Consider the following 21,230-nt stretch of genomic DNA (forward strand, 5'->3'; position numbering starts at 1 on the left):
CATCACTGTTACTGGGTGAAAATCCTAGAACTCCTTCCCTAACAGGATTGTGGATATATCCATATCCGAAGGACACCAGCAGTTCGAGAGGCAGCTCACCATCCCGTCAATGAACATTAAAAAATCATCTACATGCAATATGGTTGAGGTCTGCATTGCCGGTGGTCATTGCTTCAAGACCAGCATTTATTAACGCCCTTGAGAAAGTTTGTGGCGAGCCCAATTGTGCAAGTGAAGATAATCCTACAGTGACGTTGAAAGAAAGACAGTGACATTGAAGGAAATGCCATATATTTCCAAATCAAGAGATGATGCTGGAATCAACCTGCAGGTCTGGCAGCTTCAGTGGAAAGGGAATCAATAAACGTTGTACAGGACCTTTTCGTACTCTCTAACCTACTGAATGTTTTTTAAAAAAAAAGGTTTTTAACGTCTATGGATTTTTTAAATTATTTTTTCCCATTTCCACATAATTTAGCCCAAGGGGGTGGGCAAGGAAAGACGAAACTGGAATGCGCTGGATTGAACACCACCAGCGGGCGCTGTCTGTCGTGCACGCGCGTCGGGAGCTCGCTTTCCGTGGGCGCGCACGGCGGCGGCAGTCAGCGGCATCGGCGGCGGCAGGTAGGCAGGTGCTAGGGAATGTGGAGGTCGCGATGGCGCTGGGCTACTCTGCATTGAAGCGGGCTCTGGGGCTCTCCGTCCTCGGGGCAGCCTGCCGACCAGTGCCGCTCCTGAGGTGGGAGTGTCTTTCGTCGAGGCCCGGGACAGGGAAGTAGGCCGCATAGGCTACTCGCACCCATCCCCGGCGTGAAGTTCAACTGCAGACTGCCTGCGATCACGCTGTCCTGGGGTGGTGATGGAGGGGTGTGGGTGGGGAGCTGTACCAGTGCTAGACTTGCTGGCACTCATCTGTAGCAAAATTAGGAGCCAATGCAAAATTAACACTAGAGGACATAGCTTTAAGGTGAGAGGGGCAAAGTTTCAAGGAGATGGGCGGGGTAAGGTTTTTACACAGGGTGATAAAGGGCATGTCCCATATAACCATATAACAATTACAGCACGGAAACAGGCCATCTCGACCCTTCTAGTCCGTGCCGAACACATAATCTCAACTAGTCCCATATACCTGCGCTCAGACCATAACCCTCCATTCCCTTCCCATCCATATAACTATCCAATTTATTTTTAAATGATAAAAACGAACCTGCCTCCAGCACCTTCACTGGAAGCTCACTCCACACAGCTACCACTCTCTGAGTAAAGAAGTTCCCCCTCATGTTACCCCTAAACTCCAGTCCCTTAATTCTCATGTCATGCCCCCTTGTTTGAATCTTCCCTACTCTCAGTGGGAAAAGCTTTTCCACGTTAACTCTGTCTATCCCTCTCATCATTTTAAAAACCTCTATCAAGTCCCCCCTTAACCTTCTGCGCTCCAAAGAAATAAAGCCCTAACTTGTTCAACCTTTCTCTGTAACTTAGTTGCTGAAACCCAGGCAACATTCTAGTAAATCTCCTCTGTACTCTCTCTATTTTGTTGACATCCTTCCTATAATTAGGCGACCAAAATTGTACACCATACTCCAGAATTGGCCTCACCAATGCCTTGTACAATTTTAACATTACATCCCAACTTCTATACTCAATGCTCTGATTTATAAAGGCCAGCACACCAAAAGCTTTCTTTACCACCCTATCTACATGAGATTCCACTTTCAGGGAACTGTGCACAGTTATTCCCAGATCCCTCTGTTCACCTACATTCTTCAATTCCCTACCATTTACCATGTACGTCCTATTTTGATTTGTCCTGCTAAGATGTAGCACCTCACACTTATCAGCATTAAACTCCATCTGCCATCTTTCAGCCCACTCTTCCAACTGGCATAAATCTCTCTGTAGACTTTGAAACTCTACTTCAATACCCGCAACCCCACCTATCTTAGTATCGTCTGCATACTTACTAATCCAATTTACCACACCATCATCCAGATCATTGATGTACATGACAAACAACAGTGGACCCAACACAGATCCCTGTGGCACCCCACTAGTCACTGGCCTCCAACCTGACAAACAACCATCCACCATTACTCTCTGGCATCTCCCATTCAGCCACTGTTGAATCCATCTTGCTACTCCACCATTAATACCCAACCATTGAACCTTCTTAACCAACCTTCCATGAGGAACCTTGTCAAAGGCCTTACTGAAGTCCATATACACAACATCCACTGCGTTACCCTCATCAATTTCCCGAGTAACATCTTCAAAAAATTCAAGAAGATTAGTTAAACAAGACCTTCCAGGCACAAATCCATGTTGACTGTTCCTAATCAGACCCTGTTTATCCAGATGCTTATATATATTATCTCTAAGTATTCTTTCCATTAATTTGCCCACCACTGACGTCAAACTAACAGGTCTATAATTGCTAGGTTTACTCTTAGACCCCTTTTTAAACAATGGAACAACATGCGCAGTACGCCAATCCTCCGGCACTATTCCCGTTTCTAATGACATTTGAAATATTTCTGCCATAGCCCCTGCTATTTCTACACTAACTTCCCTCAATGTCCTAGGGAATATCCTGTCCGGACCTGGAGACTTATCCACTTTTCTCAAAAGTGTCAAATTTCTCAAAAGTGTCAGTACTTCCTCTTCTTTGATCCTCATAGTTTCCATAGCTACTCTACTTGTTTCCCTTACCTCACATAATTCAATATCCTTCTCCTTGGTGAATACCGAAGAAAAGAAACTGTTCAATATCTCCCCCATCTCTTTTGGCTCTGCAGATAGTTGTCCACTCTGACTCTCTAATGGACCAATTTTATCCCTCGTTATCCTTTTGCTATTAATATAGCGGTAGAAACCCTTCGGATTTACTTTTACCTTACTTGCCAAAGCAACCCCATATCTTCGATTAGCTTTTCTAATTTCTTTCTTAAGATTCTTTTTACATTCTTTATACTCCTCAAGCACCTCATTTACTCCATGCTGCCTATAATTATTGTAGATCTCCCTCTTTTTTCCGAACCAAGTGTCCAATTTCCCTTGAAAACCATGGCTTGAAAAACAGGGACATAAAGATTCTGTACTCTTAAAATTTCACCTTTAAATGTACTCCATTTCTCTTCCACATCTTTCCCATAAAACAAACTGTCCCAATTTACTCCTTTTAAATCCTTTCGCATCTCCTCAAAGTTAGCCTTTCTCCAATCAAAAATCTCAACCCTAGGTCCAGTTTTGTCCCTATCCATAATTATATTGAAACTAATGGTATTGTGATCACTGGACCCAAACTGTTCCCCAACGCATACCTCTGCCACCTGACCCATCTCATTTCCTAACAGGAGGTCCAGTACCGCCCCTTCTCTAGTAGGTACTTCTATGTATTGTTGCAAAAAACTATCCTGCACACATTTTACAAACTCCAACCCATCCAGCCCATTTACAGAATGTGTTTCCCAGTCTATATGTGGAAAATTGAAATCTCCCACAATCACTACCTTGTGCTTACTACTAATATCTGCAATCTCCTTACATATTTGCTCTTCCAATTCTCGCTCCCCATTTGGCGGTCTATAATACACCCCTATAAGTGTTGCTACCCCTTTCCCATTTCTCAGTTCCACCCAAATAGCCTCCCTAGACGAGCCCTCTAATCTATCCTGCCAAAGCACTGCTGTAATATCTTCCCTGATAAGCAATGCAACACCTCCACCTCTTGCCCCTCCAATTCTATCACACCTGAAGCAACGAAATCCTGGAATATTTAATTTCCAATCACAGCCCTCCTGCAACCATGTTTCACTGATCGCCACAACATCATACTTCCAGGTGTCAATCCAGGCTCTAAATTCATCCACTTTTCTTACAATGCTCCTAGCATTAAAATATACACATTTAAGAAACCCACCCTCTCTTATTCTCTGATTATTTTCTTTTTCTTCTCTCTCCCCTACATTTTGGGTCAGAATGCTACCATTCTCTGCCCCCTGCTTCACACACTGACTGCTAGCTTTCCCAATTTGAGTCCCTCCCCCAACCATACTAGTTTAAAGTCTCCCCAGACCATACTAGTTTAAAGTCTCCCCAAGTCCCACTTGGGCGTAATTTGCTCGTAATTTACGCGACATCATTTGCGCGACACGCGCGTGGTGCTGCGCACATAGTGCGCATTAGGCACGCATGGTGCGTGGTGGCTTAGGCAGTGACGCGCGGTCGTGCGCGGCACCCCAGGATTATTGGATGTACTAAATCTTCGCGCGCCATCTGCGTGACGCGCAAATGACGCCCAAGTGGGACAGGCCCTTAAGTGCCTGGAACACGCTGCTGGGGGTGGTTGTTGAAGCAGATACGTTAGCGGCATTTAAAAGACATTTGGATAGGCACATGGATATGCAAGGAATAGAGGGATATATATTATGCGCATGTAGATAAGTGTTGGTCTTGGTTCATGTTCGGCACAGACATTGTGGGCCGAAGGACCTGCTTTTCTGCCGTAATTTTCTATGAATACCAACAGTCGAATAAGGAAAACACATGGGACTGTAGATCCTGGAATATCACTTCTAGTCTTATTGTCAAACACACAAGTACTGTGAGATACAGATACCCTGTATAAGAAAAACTTGCTTGCAGCAACATCACAAACATAAAAGACTCCAGGTAACACACAAAACATTAGTCATACATTAATTACACAAATTCTGCAATTAAAATAAAAGATCTGCAAAAAACAAAACATAAGTGTAAAATTAGAGAAAAATAAGTCCATGATAGTGCAAGAAGTGGTCCATAGTATTGAGGTAAAATGTGATGTGCGTAGCTTGGTTCAAGAACCCTACAGTTGTAGGAAAGTAGTTATTCCTGAACCTAGTGATATGAACCTTCAAACTTCTGTCCTTTCTAAGGCAATAGCAAGAAGAGGGTATAGGCCAGATTGTGGGAATCTTTGCCACCGCCTAATGTAGATGCTTTTGATAGTGGGACCAGAAAATTATGGAAGATATCAGCCAGTGACGCAACCTCTGTAGAAAGGAGCAATTAACAGTTTGCATGAGAGAACCTTTCTTAAAGCCTGTTCAGTGGAAAGGCTCCTGAGCCAAAACTTTAGCAAGCTTCTCTTTCTGCAGATGAAGCTTGACTGGCTGAGTTCTTCCAGCATTTTCTGTTTTTAAATCAAATAAAGGATTTAGAAACTTGGAGTATTGAAGAGCCTCTCATAATGCTGGGCAAGTTCCTCGAGTCTGACCATGTGCTGACAGGAGAGCTTTAAAGCTGCAGAACGACATTCTGTTTCAAATGACATGGAACAACTGGTAACCAGTCAAGCCATTCATTCCATATTGTAAATCCATGCTCCATCTATGGAAACAGCTGGATGTTTTGCGACACCTCTCGGATTTCAATGATTGATATTTGGTATTGGTTTATTATTGTCATGTGTACTGAGATTCCGTTTTTTTTAATGTGTTATCTGCTTGTTTTTATATATTAAACTTATTTTTGGTGTTTATTATGGTGTCTACTGAGTACTATGTCGCCCTGGCCACAAACTCTTTGAATCACTTCCCTCTGGAAGGCGACTCCGGACTGTCAAAGCTGCCACACCCAGACATAAAAACAGCTTTTTTCCACGAGTAGTAGCTCTACTCATAACCAAAAATCTGTAGCCTCATTTTGCTCTGGTATTTTATTTAATTCACATGTTTAATCGATAATGTTTTATTATTAATGTTTGATGTTTTATGTGTCATTCCTAACTGTCACTATGTTATGTTGTCACTTGCGGGCGGAGCACCAAGGTAAATTCCTTGCATGTGAATACTTGCCAATAAACGTATTCATTCATATCTGTTGTGCTGTTGCAAGTAAGAATTTCATTGGTCTGGTTTGGGACATTCGGCAATAAAACGACTGGTGACTAATTATTCAAATTATACCATATTCCCCTCCCAAACTTTGTTGCATGCTAACCCCATACATGAGTACAATCAGTATGAGTACACAAGTACAACAGGGAGGGCAAAGGGGAAAACAAACAAAGTGCAGAATATAGTGTAGACACAAAGAACTGTAGATGCTGGAATCTTGTGAAGAACACAAAGTGCTGGAGTAACTCCGTGCAGGTCGGGTAACATCTCACATAAACTAAGAAATGGTGCCTGACACTGATTTACTCCAGCACTTTGTGTTCTACCCAATCTACCCATGGCCTACAGAGATGATGCTTAGCTGAGTTACTGCAGCACTTTGTGTTCTATGCAGAATTTAATATTACAGCTGTAGAGAAAGTGCAGATTTAAAAAAGTACAAGGTCAAATAGGATAAAGTCAACATGATTTTGTGATGGGGAGATCTTGCCTGACAAGTCTGTTGGAATTCCTTGAAGAAGTAAATAGCAGGATAGTCAAAGGCGAGTAAGTGGATCGTGTTTACCTAGATTTTCAGAAGTCCTTTGATAAGGTGCCACACGTGAGGCTGCTATACAAATGAGAGCCCATGGTATCAGAGGGAAGATACCAGCATCGATAGAAGATTGGCTGAATGTCAGAAGGCAAAGAGTGGGAATAAAGGGGGCTATTTCTGGATGTCTGCCAGTCACTAGTGTTGTTCCACAAGGATCGGTGCTGGGATTTCTACTTCACCTTGTATAACAATGATTTGGAAGATGGAATTGATGGCTTTGCAGCCAAATTTGCAGATGATATGAGGATCCATGGAGGGGCAGATGGTGTAAAGGAAGCAGGGAGTCTGCAGAAGGACCTGGACTGGTTGGGAGAGTGGGGAAAGAAATAGCAGATGGAATACAGCAGCGCAAAATGTGCTGTCATGCACTTTGGTAGAAAGAATAAAGCCATAGACTATTTTCTAAATAGGGAGAAGATTCAGGAATCAGAACTGCAAAGGGACTTTGAGTGCTAGTGCAGGATTCCCAAAAAAGTTAATTTTCAAGTCGATTCGGCAGTAAGGAAGGTGAATGCAATGTTAGCATTCATTTCGAGAGGGCTAGAATAAAAAGGCTGGATATAATGCTGAGGCTTGAAAAGGCACTGGTCAGACTGCATTTAGAGTATTGTGAGCAGCTATGAGCCCCATATCTGAGGGGGGATATGCTGGCATTGGAAAATGATCCCGGGGATGGTTGAGTTAACGTATGATGAGCGTTTGACGGCTCTGGGCCTATACTCGCTGGACTTTAGAAGGATGTGGGGGGACCTCATTGAAACTTATCAAATAGTGAAAGGCCTGGATAGAGTGAATGTGGAGCGGACATCGAGGACCAGAGGAGACAACCTCAGAATAAATGGACGTACCTTTAGAAAGGAGATGAGATTTGGTATTTTTAAAACAGAGATTGACAGATTCTTGATTAGTAAGGGTGTCAAAGGTTATGGGGAGAAGGCAGGAGGATGGGGTTGAGAGGGAAAGATAGATCAGCCATGATTGAATGGCGGAGTAGATTCAATGGGCCAAATGGCATTCTGCTTCAATGACTTAAACGTATGAGTATGACACAAAGCCGGTACAATTCCACACTTAGCACGTGAGCCTTCTCCAATCTTTATGTTATCCTGTAATCATCACACCTTTTCCCCAAGATGCTCATTCAGCTTTTTCTTAAAATTGATCTATTATTCTCAGCCAACTGTGTGGTATGGAAAGTTTCATATCCTGATCCAATGGGTAAAATGTTCAAGACCCTTATTTGATTATTTTTGAATGCATTTCTGTGGTCTCTCGTTTTACTTTTTCAATCTCTGACCTACAGGAAGGTTATTGAGCTCATTCTAAACAGTAATTGATGTTCCTTTACATGAAATGAATCAAGGGGAAGTGCTGAGGTAGGAGTTCAGCCATAATCTTGATGAATGGGATCAGCCATAATCAAGCTAAAAGGTCCTTCCCAGACTCATCCTCCTAATTCCTATATTTTAATATGAAAATATTCTGTGTAGAAATTTGTCTTTTGTTGCTTGTGCTAAATGTGGATACTGTGGTCGCAGCTGGATATTGTATCACACCTCTGGGATTTCACTGATTCTATATCAATCAAATTTTGCAATTGGAGTATGGTATCCAGGCAGTACATAACACAAGGGTGATCTTCCTTCCCTTTGTGTGCATCAAAACCTTTCATAATTTTGAAAAGTGGCCCAATCTGTATAGCTTTTTCTAACGGACAAAACCTTGGATTTATGAATCAATTCATAAATTCTTTCTTCACCATCACCCCTGATTCTAAATTCCTTTCATAATGTAATGAACAGAATATATTCACTGTTCCGTGTGGTTTAACCAAGATTTCTGTTCTGTTTTTCTGTTCTGACTCTTCTTTGATCTGTTATTCTGTTTCCATTAAACATCATTATTACTTGTGGTACTTTCCATATTTGTAATCCAATATCTTTATCCTTTACCTGATTTGGATAATTATTTTTCATATAATATACAGCTTAATTGGTTTATCCAGTATTTTACTTAGTATTTAACACAATTATATATTTTTTGATGTCATGAATCCTTGGCTCTTTGACAAAGTAATTGTTTAATATTTCAGTCATGTGAGCTATCTTTCAAGTACTTGTTGTCTTTGACTCTTTAAATTGGTAGGGTCCTGCAGGTTTTATGGTTGGGATTGTGGGAGAAGATGCTTATGAAATAGGTTTTATTGAATTGTTGAAGTGACTATCTGGCAGGTACGCCAGTGGTGGTGAGAGTGAAGGGCTTGTCTCACTTACGTGTCCTTGGCACGCAAATTACACAACCTCGTGGTCACGTTGAGGCGCATGGGCATCGTATGGCCGCGTGGGGCCGGTCCCGCTTAGAAGCGCGGAGCGGTATGTAGTTGTGCGCGACATCGCGCGGGGCTCAAATATTTGTAGTGAACAAAATCTTCGCGCGTCAACGGCCTGTCGCGGAACTGACGGCCAAAGTGGGACAGGCCCAAGACCCTGGCGCGATGCAACGTCTCACCTTCAACAGCAGCAGAAGCAGGCAAACGAGGCCTGGGGCTCACGGCCGTTGTGGTCCGGATGCGCCCCCACGTCTACTCCCAGAGCGGGGCCAAGAAAATTGAAGATAGACACAAAATGCAGGAGTAACTCAGCAGGACCGGCAGCATCTCTGGAGAGAAGGAATAGGTGACATTTTGGGTCAAGACCCTTCTTTTCAGACTGAAGAAGAGTCTTGACCCGAAACATCACCCATTCCTTCTCTCCGGAGATCCTGCCGGACCCGCCGAGTTACTCCAGTTTTGTGTCTATCTTCAAACGACGTCACGCGCTCCAGACGGCTGTGCGTACGCATGTAATCGCGCCCGACCTTTGCGGAACCATCGCGGCTCAACATGACCACGAGGTCGCGTAATTTGCGTGCCAAGGACACGTAAGTGGGACAGGTCCTTGAATGTCTAGAGTGCTGGAAGGGTTGCTTTGCCTTCGACTTTTGTTGGAACTGCACTCATCAAATTGAAGAACATTTCTTCATGTGAATAGACTTTGGGGAATCAGGAAGTGAGTTATTTGTTGCAGACACTCAAACTCTAACCTGTTCCCATAATGCACATAATTCATTACAAGTAAATTATTGGCTATCCCCAAGATATTGATGGTGGGTGGGGGTGTTCCTACTGTTCTTGAATAACAAGTGGAAGGAGGTAATACAGTAGTATATCTTTCTCTCTGTCTATTATGTATATCACATTAATGTATCCTAAAGTAAAATGAACAAAATAACAGCTATTGAAAGACTGCCTTGAGCTCCTGCAGTGCAGTCGTGGGTTGAAAGCTTTTAGTAGGCATCATGTAGCTGCAATAAACTCAAAAGCAGAGTCTGCCTAGTGATCCCGTGCAACCTGCGATTTGGCTAAACATAAAAGAGGAAATACAAATAGTGGCATTTGAAATGATGAAGGGTTGCATCTGATAATTTATTAGAAATTCTGCATAACATGTTGATATTATGGTCATTTATTTATGGGAACATGTCCAACTTGTAAATTAGAAGTTACAGTTTTGGGATAGCTGGTGAAAATCAAGCTAATCAAAGTAGAGCAAAATGGAATACCACTATAAATGTTCTGGAGTTAATTTTGAAAAATCAATGTGACAACTTCAAATGATTTTTCTGCAGTGACAGATACAGTGTCCACTTACATCCTAAACCTTCAGAACTGTTTGATTTCGAATAGAGTATCCATTTTTTGTTTTGTTCCTGAGATTGAAATTGCCAGTTTGAAGGAAAAGTAACTTCACAGAAGATAATGCAATCTGTCACAGTTTTCACATTCCAGTTAATAATTTTGCACATTTTAATTTTAAATTAATTGTGTGAAATCATTTTCTAGTGAGCTAACAATGGAATAAATAATTTCCACCTGCAGCACAATTGTGTAAGCGAGGAGAGAACGGTGTGGACTTGAACAAATTGCTGGAAAATCATCGGTGAGACCAAGAGGCGACTACATTGCTAAACACTGGCACTGTGTCTGGCAGGGCCACCTGGAGCTCCAAGTTGCTAGCCACTTGTTCACCTTCCCGTCCCATATTTACCACACTAGCCTTGGCCTCTTTCGTTCAGACTAAATCCACACATAGATGGAAGAATAGCACCTCATATCCCGCTTGGAGAGCCTACAACCCAATGAGATGAACATTGAATTCTCCAATTTCAGGTAAACCCCTCTTTTTCTACTTGGGCTCCCTGCCCCTGCCGCTTAATTCCTTCCCCCCTCCTCAACCTTCTCCATTTACTCACCACCCATCCTCTCCCCTACTCCAGGTTCCCCATTTTTCTTCAATCCCCCCCCCTCTTTATCTACCCATCATCTGCTTCTACATTTCACACCTCACCATCCTTTTTTTTTAAACCAGATTCCACCTGTAATGTATTCATACATATCCAGGCAACCTGCATGTAAGTTGTTATTCATTCTGCCGTCCGGAATATAATAAATTTGGCGACGAGGATGTGATAGAGTTTGTGAACTCATCCTTTAAATACAGTGCAGGATTATTTTGCAACATGCAGTATTGTTTAACATTTTAAACAGTAAATACGGAGTTGTGTCGCAGTTGTTTATGAGCTGGACACGATAGGCCGCAGATCCTTCTATGCAGGGGACTGTAGTTTAAAACCGCAGCTGTACAAATCGGCAAATGTTTGTCAGGCTATCTCTATGTTGTGTCTACGTGGCGAGATGTCATCCTTGGGATTGTATAACATTTTAGACTGAGTGTTTTTTTGACAAGTTCCTTAAGCTGAATAGCCTTTGTACAGCTAAGTTTTAGGTGAATTGTTACACCAAAAGAGACAGGAAATCGGGGTTTTTGAACGGACTTTAAAAAAAAAAGAGAATGACACGATGGCAGCGTCCACGGGCTACATCGGAAACCTTGGCACTTTTGACAAGAGTAGAGAGCCGTTTAGCAAACATGTTTTTCACGGCAAACAACATAATGGAGGTTAGTGGTGAAGGAGAGATAGTGACTGAAATAAATAAGGCCGTTTGCGAACATATAAAAGCAACTCTGCTCACGGAGATCGGTCCTGAAGTGTACGGCACACTCGTGAATCTCCTTGCGCCCATGAAGGTAAAAGACATGGAAGTGTGTGGAACAAAAAGATACTTAGGAGATAGGATCAAAAGTGTTCATGTTGATCAAATGATTCCAGCCAAAGATGAACCAAAAATTGAGCTTGACGTCCTAATCCCCGAGTTTTCATCTGAAATTGAGTTGGAAGAGACCACTGTGATTGAAACACATAAGGCCGTTTGAGAACGCATAAAAGCGATTCTACTCACGGAGATCGGTCCTGAAGTGTAGGGCACACTCGTGAATCTCCTTGTGCCTATAAAGGCAAAAGACGTGCCATTCAATTACATTATGAAGAAGCTGGAGGAGCACTTCAACCCAAAGCCTCTGGAAATTGCAGAAAGCTATAAATTTGGCACTAGAAACCAGAAGCAGAAAAACGCAACTTTGCATTGTAACTTTGGAACCTTTCTCTGATGCTCACTACGTGACAGATTTGTTTGTGGTCTAGTGGATGAACAAATGCAGTCCAAACTCATGAACACTCCAGATCTTACATTCGAGAAAGCATGCAAGATTGCTACCACAATGGAAATGGCATCAAAGAATGCTCGCAAGTTTCGTCCACCATGGACTTCAGTGGCCAGTTACAGCCACAAGGCCAAACCAAGAGGCGCTAAACCAAAACCAAAATATGGCGGGGAGCCGAGTTCAGCCAGTTATCGTTGCAATGGTAATCACTCATCCCAATTTTGTCAGATCAAAATGGCCAAGTGCTATAACTGCCAGAAGAAAGGCCATATCGCCTCAGCATGTTGGGCCCAGCTTAAAACAGGAAACCACCAATCTACGGGAATCAAGCGACAACACCAGAGAGGAGTTCACAACTTGGAGATTAACCTAGATGGAAATGAACTTGGGTTGTACATTTATGCAACCAACATCGATAAGCCTACAACCAGCCAAGGCAAGGACTTTCGAACGAAACTATTGATAAATGAACAGTTAATCGATAGGTGTATTGACATGACAGCAGATTGTTCGGTCATGAGCAAAGACTTGTACGAAACAAAGTTCCAACAGATATTGTTTGAGAGTAAGGTCAAGCTGAGAACCTACTCGGGTGAAGTTTTGGAGACATGTGGAAAATTGAACTGTAAAGTTCAGCATAATGGTTAGTCAGTAACACTGCCCTTCATAGTGGCCAGCTACAGAAATAAACCAACCCTCCTTGGAAAGGATTGACTGAGCAGAATAGAGTTATACTGGAAGAACATTTTCAGCGATGATTTGTCCAAATCACGTCTTGAAAACGTCATAAGCAAACATGCAAACATTTTTGCTGACAGTTACACGGGAATAATAGGGTACTCTGCACACATTCGACTTAAGCAAGATGTGAGACCTGTGTATTGTCGACCAAGACCTGTACCATATGCACTAAAGCAACAAGTGGAGGAAGAACTCGATAGGTTAGAGCAGAATGGAGTATTCGTGAAGACAGACCAGAGTAACTAGGCAATGCCAATTGTTGCCGTACCCAAGGCCAACAAAACTGTTCGACTATGTGGTGACTACAAACTCATAATCAACCAAGCCATTGAAGAAGAACAATATCCGTTACCAATCTCGCAAGATCTGTACGCAGAACTTGGCGGAGCAAAAGTCTTCACTAAACTGGATTTGTTACACGCTTACGCCCAACTCAATGTCGACCAGAAAAGTCAGCAGTACTTGACTATCAACACACATAAGGGTTTGTATTCATATACAAAGCTGCCCTATGGTGTGAAATCCCCCCTGAAAAATTTCATGGACAAAATGTTACAAGGCATTCCGCACTGTGTGTGCAACCAGGATGACCTACTGATATTCACAGAGGGCATGGTAGAACATCTGGAAATCCTTGAGCAAGTTCTCACACGACTGATCTGCCACAATGTCAAACTGTGACAGAGTAAATGTGCATTTGCGCAGTCAGAGGTGGTAAAAGAAACGGGTTCCTCTTGTCAAAATCAGGGTACTAAAACAGAGCCAAACAAGCCAACAGTGGAGTCAACACCTAAACCTGTTACACCTGTTGCTGTTAGAGGATCAGGCAGGATCCGTAAACCAGTAGTCAGATTAAGTTTGTAAGCTAAGTAACTCACTGTATAAGTAAAATGAAAATGTGTAGATATGTAAAATAAATGTATGATGATTCATGAATATTGGTTTAAAACAAGTATCACAACAAAAAAATTGTGACTGAGTACTTAGATTTAATACTTGATAAAAGGAGAGCAGTGTAACGTATTCATACATTTTCATGCATATGTTAATGAGTTGGTGTTCAATATAAGATGGGAATGTTGGGTAATAAATCTCTCTCGTGCTCCAGGCAACCTGCGTGTAAGTTGTTATTCATTCTGCCGTCTGAAATATAACACCACCATTCACAAGCCTTTATCTCTCCATCTCCACAGATCAACACAAAAAACATTTTCTAAAAATAGGTTTTCTTTACTGCAAAAACTTAAGAGTATTTAAGTTGCAGTTTTTGCATGCTCCTTTATAACATTTTATATAACATTTTACATCAGTACAACTTGATTATTAAAACAAAGACAACTTCAATTCTTGATTAAAAAAAAAAATGTATACAACAATGACCCCAATCATCCCATTTCACCCACTCATTACTCTGGACTCAACCAAAATTATTTCTGAAATATTGGTCATAAATCTGGTGCAAAAATGCTCCAAAATACGGCTCAGAATGCACCAGAGAGCATCTAAAACCCCAGAGCTTCCAGTGCCCTTAAGCGGGCCCTGGACCTCGGCCGCGAGGGAGTTCACACTTCGCACTCGTGATGTGTGCTGCACGAATATTATTTCACATAAAATTTGGGTGATCCTATCATGCCACCCCCTTTTTTGAAAAGCTTCATGCAGGCCTGGGAGTTGACATCAGGAACAGTAGATAAGGTTGGAGGAGATGCAAGTGACCTCTGCCTCACCTGATGAAACTGTTAACCATATATAACCATATAACAATTACAGCACGGAAACAGGCCATCTCGGCCCTACAAGTCCGTGCCGAACAACTTTTTTCCCTTAGTCCCACCTGCCTGCACTCATACCATAACCCTCCATTCCCTTCTCATCCATATGCCTATCCAATTTATTTTTAAATGATACCAATGAACCTGCCGACACCACTTCCACTGGAAGCTCATTCCACACCGCTACCACTCTCTGAGTAAAGAAGTTCCCCCTCATGTTACCCCTAAACTTCTGTCCCTTAATTCTCAAGTCATGTCCTCTTGTTTGAATCTTCCCTATTCTCAAAGGGAAAAGCTTGTCCACATCCACTCTGTCTATCCCTCTCATCATTTTAAAGTCCTCTATCAAGTCCCCCCTTAACCTTCTGCGCTCCAGAGAATAAAGACCTAACTTATTCAACCTATCTCTGTAACTTAGTTGTTGAAACCCAGGCAACATTCTAGGAAATCTCCTCTGTACTCTCTCTATTTTGTTGACATCCTTCCTATAATTGGGCGACCAAAATTGTACACCATACTCCAGATTTGGTCTCACCAATGCCTTGTACAATTTTAATATTACATCCCAGCTTCTATACTCAATGCTCTGATTTATAAAGGCTAGCATACCAAAAGCTTTCTTTACCACCCTATCGATATGAGATTCCACCTTCAAGGAACTATGCACGGTTATTCCCAGATCCCTCTGTTCAACTCTATTCTTCAATTCCCTACCATTTACCATGTACATCGTATTTTGATTTGTCCTGCCAAGGTGTAGCACCTCACATTTATCAGCATTAAACTCCATCTGCCATCTTTCAGCCCATTTTTCCAAATGGCCTAAATCACTCTGTAGACTTTGGAAATCCTCTTCATTATCCACAACACCCCCTATCTTGGTATCATCTGCATACTTACCAATCCAATTTACCACCCCTTCATCCAGATCATTGATGTACATGACAAACAACAAAGGACCCAACACAGATCCCTGAGGCACCCCACTAGTCACCTGCCTCCAACCCGACAAACAGCCATCCACCATTACCCTCTGGCTTCTCCCATTCAGCCACTGTTGAATCCATCTTGCTATTCCGGCATTTATACCCAACAGTTTAACCTTCTTAACCAACCTTCCATGAGGAACCTTGTCAAAGGCCTTACTAAAGTCCATATAGACAACATCTACTGCTTTACCCTCGTCAATTTCCCTAGTAACCTCTTCAAACAATTCAAGAAGATTAGTCAAACATGACCTTCCAGGCACAAATCCATGTTGACTGTTCCTAATCAGACCCTGTTTATCCAGATGCTTATATATATTATCTCTAAGTATCTTTTCCATTAATTTACCCACCACTGAAGTCAAACTAACAGGTCTATAATTGCTAGGTTTACTCTTAGAACCCTTTTTAAACAATGGAACAACATGCGCAGTACGCCAATCCTCGGGGACTATTCCCGTTTCTAATGACATTTGAAATATTTCTGTCATAGCCCCCGCTATTTCTACACTAACTTCCCTCAATGACCTAGGGAATATCCTGTCAGGACCTGGAGACTTATCCACTTTTATATTTTTCAAAAGTGTCAGTACTTCTTTTACTTTGAAACTCATAGTATCCATAGCTACTCTACTTGTTTCCCTTACCTCACATAATTCAATATCCTTCTCCTTGGTGAATACCGAAGAAAAGAAATTGTTCAATATCTCCCCCATCTCTTTTGGCTCTGCAGATAGCTTCCCACTCTGTCTCTCCAATGGACCAATTTTATCCCTCGTTATCCTTTTGCTATTAATATAGCTGTAGAAACTCTTTGGGGTCCTTGAATGCAGTAGAGGGGGAAGGTAAAGGGACAAGTGTTGCATCTCCTGCGATTGTAGGGGAAAGTATCTGGGGAGGGAGTGGTTTGGGTGTAAAGGGACGAGTTGACCAGGGAGTTGCGGAGGGAACTGTCTCTGCGGAAAGCAGAAAGGGGTGGAGATGGGAAGCTGTGTCCAGTAGTGTGATCCTGTTGGAGGTGGCGAAAATGTTGTAGGATTATATGCTGTATGTGACGGCTGATGGGGTGGAAGGTGAGGACAAGGGGGACTCTGTCGTAGCAACCGGGAGATCCAGTAGGCCTTTACGGTCCGAGTGTAAGTGTTCAGCGAAACAGTCGCTGAGTTCACGCTTGGACTCGCCGATGCACAGGAGACCACATCAGGGACACCGTATGCAGTAGATGAGGTTAGAGCAAGCATATTGCAAGCCAGAGTGACCCATTCATGCAATGTAGTTGGCTCTTAAAAACTCAACCCACTAACTTTGCCTTGGATAGGTTCAACTTCTTCAAAAGAAAAACGTTTTATCTTTTATAAGAATGGGCTGAAAGTTGGCAGATGGAGTTTAATGCTGATAAGTGTGAGGTGCTACATCTTGGCAGGACAAATCAAAATAGGACGTACATGGTAAATGGTAGGGAATTGAGGAATGCAGTTGAACAGAGGGATCTAGGAATAACTGTGCACAGTTCCCTGAAGGTGGAATCTCATGTAAATAGGGTGGTAAAGAAAGCTTTTGGTGTGCTGGCCTTTATAAATCAGAGCATTGAGTATAGAAGTTGGGATGTAATGTTAAAATTGTACAAGGCATTGGCGAGGCCAATTCTGGAGTATGGTGTACAATTTTGGTCGCCTAATTATAGGAAGGATGTCAACAAAAAGAGAGAGTACAGAGGAGATTTACTAGAATGTTGCCTGGGCTTCAGCAACTAAGTTACAGAGAAAGGTTGACCAAGTTAGGTCTTTATTCTTTGGAGCGCAGAAGGTTAAGGGGGGACTTGATAGAGGTCTTTAAAATGATGAGAGGGATAGACAGAGTTGACGTGGATAAACTTTTCCCTCTGAGAGTAGGGAAGATTCAAACAAGAGGACATGACTTGAGAATTAAGGGACAGAAGTTTAAGGGTAACATGAGGGGGAACTTCTTTACTCAGAGAGTGGTAGCTGTGTGCAATGAGCTTCCAGTGAAGGTGGTGGAGGCAGGTTCGATTTTATCATTTAAAAATAAATTGGATAGTTATATGGATGGGAAAGGAATGGAGGGTTATGGTCTGAGTGCAGGTAGATGGGACTAGGGGAGAATACGTGTTCGGCACGGACTAGAAGGGCCGAGATGGCCTGTTTCCGTGCTGTAATTGTTATATGGTTATATGGTTTTATGATGTTTTGTTTGGGATGGGAGATGTTAGCCTCTAGGAAAGTGTCAATTTCTTCAACAGACAAACTGCACTCTGAGGAATAATAAATGGAATACAATTTAATAAACCTTGGATTTATTTTCACCAGATCACCACAGATGTGACATCAGTGCTATTTTTAATTATGGGAGTTACTGCATTCATCTCACTCCTGCAGTTCAACTATCGGCTCATCCCACTCTGTGGACGTAATTTGATCATTGCACACTCATTGATATTTATTGTATGGATACTTTGACGGATTCCGACAGTTTCAGAGGCCTAATGGCAGGAAACTACATGCTAACATCACAAATCATTGTTATTAACTTTGTGCTTCGATTTGTATTGATGCTTATTTAGAGGCAGGTGTGTTTACTGTTCTTGATAAATTGTTAATGGACGTCTTATGACAAGAAATTGCTGGAGACTCAGTCCAGGTGATTGGCACGGGAGTTAATGGCATTAAAAAAACTTGGACACGAGCCACGGTTTAACTTCCATTTAGGCCTTGGTTTCTTTCTTTCTTTCAGGTAAGACAAATTCCAGGACTGCCACTTAATGATTTGAAAGTAGGTTAGAAGCTAAGGAAATGCTTTAAATTGGTTGTACTATTCTTCCAGTGGCTTGCCTGGTAAACACAGTGTGTGACTGGCTTTAACTCTTGGTCTCTATGGGGTATCTGTTATCTGCAGCACAAGAAAAGGGAACCACAATTAGCTTCAGCATCTCTATATCAGGATGGGAAATTACAAATAATTTTTAGCACAGTAATAGATCATTTGGCATAATGTTCAATGCAAGTATTTACCCTTTGCACCATTCTCTTTCCACCCCTCCTCGTCTCATTCTCATCCATTCTACATATTAAAGCATGTTTACTGCTGCATGTGGTGTCTATGAAGTGTGGAACAATGAGTAAAAGGGGAAGGATCTCAGTCAGAGATAAACATGCAAACAATTCACCAAATCCGTGCAGACCATCAACCACTCATTTAGATTAATTCTACATTAATCCCTTTTTGTAATCTCACTTTCTCAATAGCTTCGTTCTCCTCTCAGATTGTACCACACTTGGGACAATTTACAGTGACCAATTAATTTACCAGTGTATGTGGAACCTGACAATATAAGTTTTGTGCAGTGGAGAGATAAGTTTTTTTGGCCTTCCATCACAGCGATGTGATGGATGTTTATGTAAATTATGTTGTGTCTTGGGTCTATTTGTTTGTAATGTATGGCTGCAGAAACGTCATTTCGTTTGGACCTCAAGGGGTCCAAATGACAAATAAATTGTATCTTGTATCTTGTATCTTTTGATTTCTGTCATGCCACTGATCAAATTGCCTGCAGAATGTGGACTTTGGTGAGGTTCAGGCTACCTAATTAATGCAGGCAGGACAGGTAATGTGTTGCAGCAGTAGTACATGGGAGCTGATAGAAATCTTTGTAATTCATGGTGACCACGTCTGCAATAAGAATCTACAGCTAAAGGCTTAGGATCTGAGATTTGGGCATGGCAGCAGAGAAGATGAATGTTACTTGTTCCAGGGGCCCCTCAGACGAAATACCACAGAAGTAGTCCATCAAAATAGGTGGTTGGGGGGGGGGGGGGGGGGGGGGGGGGGGGGGGGGGGGGGGGGGGCAGATAGCATTGAAGGAGCCTAAGTCCACAGTCCACAGAAACAAGGTTTAATGCAGCCTGTGTGGATGAAAGCAGATAGTGGGATGAGCAAACTGACCACAGTGCGGTGTTACAGAAAGGTGTTCAAGCTGGAGAGGACAAAGGATTGTACTTATGAAAGGGGAAAGTGCAGTTGGTGGATGCTTACATTTCTCTGTAACTGTGAGCGAGAGTCTTGAAGGTTGCATTACAATGTTGCGGATATCTTCTCAGGCCTGGAAAGGAACTTAATATGGGAGGTAAAAAGATTGAACCTTTGTGGTCCACTTGGGAACCAATGACATTCATAGGATGAGGAAAGAGATTTTGTTAAAGGAGTACGAGCAACTAGATCAAAATTTTTTTTAAACGGAACTACAGAAATTATTAATCTCTGTGCATTAAAGCTCTGATAATCCTGTGGTACTGGAAAGCAGATTTCCCGGACTATTGAATGCTACTCCTATAAATTTGCAACACACTTTTAATTGTTTTTTTTGTCAGATGTTACAAAATAGTTTAATAAATGTTCCAATAAACTGGTGAGTCTAAAGGGAATACAGTGAAAAAAGTCCTAGTGTGCTTAAAGTGTTGGAAAAGGACCCACACACTTAAAGGGAGCACAAGAAATGGGCCTTCTACGTTGAAAGGGAGCATCGGAGAAGTGCCCTCAATGAGTTTAAAGAGAGTACAGGTAACGGGACCACAGTTTGTTAGGCGTGAGTGTCAGAAATAGAGTCCCAATAAGTTTAAAGGGAATGTATGGAATAGAATTGTGGTTATTTAGAGGGAGTGTGGAAACAGGGCTCTAGTGTGTTTAAAGTGAGTGTAGAAACGGGGCCCAAGTGTGCTTAAAGTGAGTACCAGAAAAAGGCCCTCATTGAGTTTAAGGGTGAGGAAACAGGGCCCCAGTGTGTTTGAAATAAGTGTAGGAAACGACCCCGATGTATTTAAAGGAAGTACCGGTATTTAAAGAAATAGGACCCCAGTGTGTTTAAATGGAACAGGGATAGCAAAGCCCCGATGTGTTTGTATGGAGCACAGAATACTAGACCTCAAATAGCTGAACCATCGGGATTTCCATACATTTAAATGTTGTATTATTGGAGTTTTACTGAATTACAACTTGACCCATGTACAAATTGGCCTCTGTAAATTTCCACTTGTGTATAGGTGAGTAGTCAAGTTGATAAGAACGGAGGGAAAATAAGAGAAGAAGGTGGCAGAGAGAGCAGCTGATTGAAAGGGGAGCGGGCTAGAGGTTCTACGGATTTCTGGGGGGAGTTAAAGGAATATGAACTAGGCTGCAGACCTTGCGTGAAGCAGCTGCTGAAACCTAGGGAAGTGATCAGCAAATGGCGAATGGCCACAGAGGGGGGGGAATGGGCTCGGAACAATAGACACAAAATGCAGCAGTGACAGGCAGAATCTCTGGAGAGAAGGAATGGGTGACCTTTCGGGTTGAGGCCCTTCTTCAGACTGAGGACAACCCTACCTAGGGAAAGGGAAAATGATAGTTAGCTGTAGTGAACTACCAGGGAAACATAGAAACATAGAAAATAGGTGCAGGAGTAGGCCATTCGGCCCTTCGAGCCTGCACCGCCATTCAATACGATCATGGCTGATCATCCAACTCAGTATCCTGTACCTGCCTTTTCTCCATATCCCCTGATCCCTTTAGCCACAAGGGCCACATCTAACTCCCTCTTAAATATAGCCGATGAACTGGCCTCAACTACCTTCTGTGGCAGAGAATTCCAGAGATTCACCACTCTC

General features: G+C 42.3%; 1 protein-coding gene across 4 annotated transcripts in view; it reads left to right on the forward strand.

The window, feature by feature from the left end:
* Nucleotides 1-535: 535 nt before the first annotated feature.
* fam120b (family with sequence similarity 120B) overlaps nt 536-21,230 on the forward strand; it is a 94,528-nt gene continuing 73,833 nt past the window's right edge. For 2 of the 4 annotated variants that reach the window (XM_055639251.1, XM_055639252.1), the window contains exon 1: nt 536-624. The gene's annotated coding sequence lies outside the window, so the exon portion shown is untranslated. Of the gene's footprint in view, nt 633-10,390; nt 10,682-21,230 lie in introns of all 4 variants that reach the window. The other 2 variants (XM_055639254.1, XM_055639255.1) reach the window with 2 other exon arrangements.

Source organism: Leucoraja erinacea, chromosome 8, assembly GCF_028641065.1.
Source record: "Leucoraja erinacea ecotype New England chromosome 8, Leri_hhj_1, whole genome shotgun sequence".
Lineage (NCBI taxonomy): Eukaryota > Metazoa > Chordata > Chondrichthyes > Rajiformes > Rajidae > Leucoraja > Leucoraja erinaceus.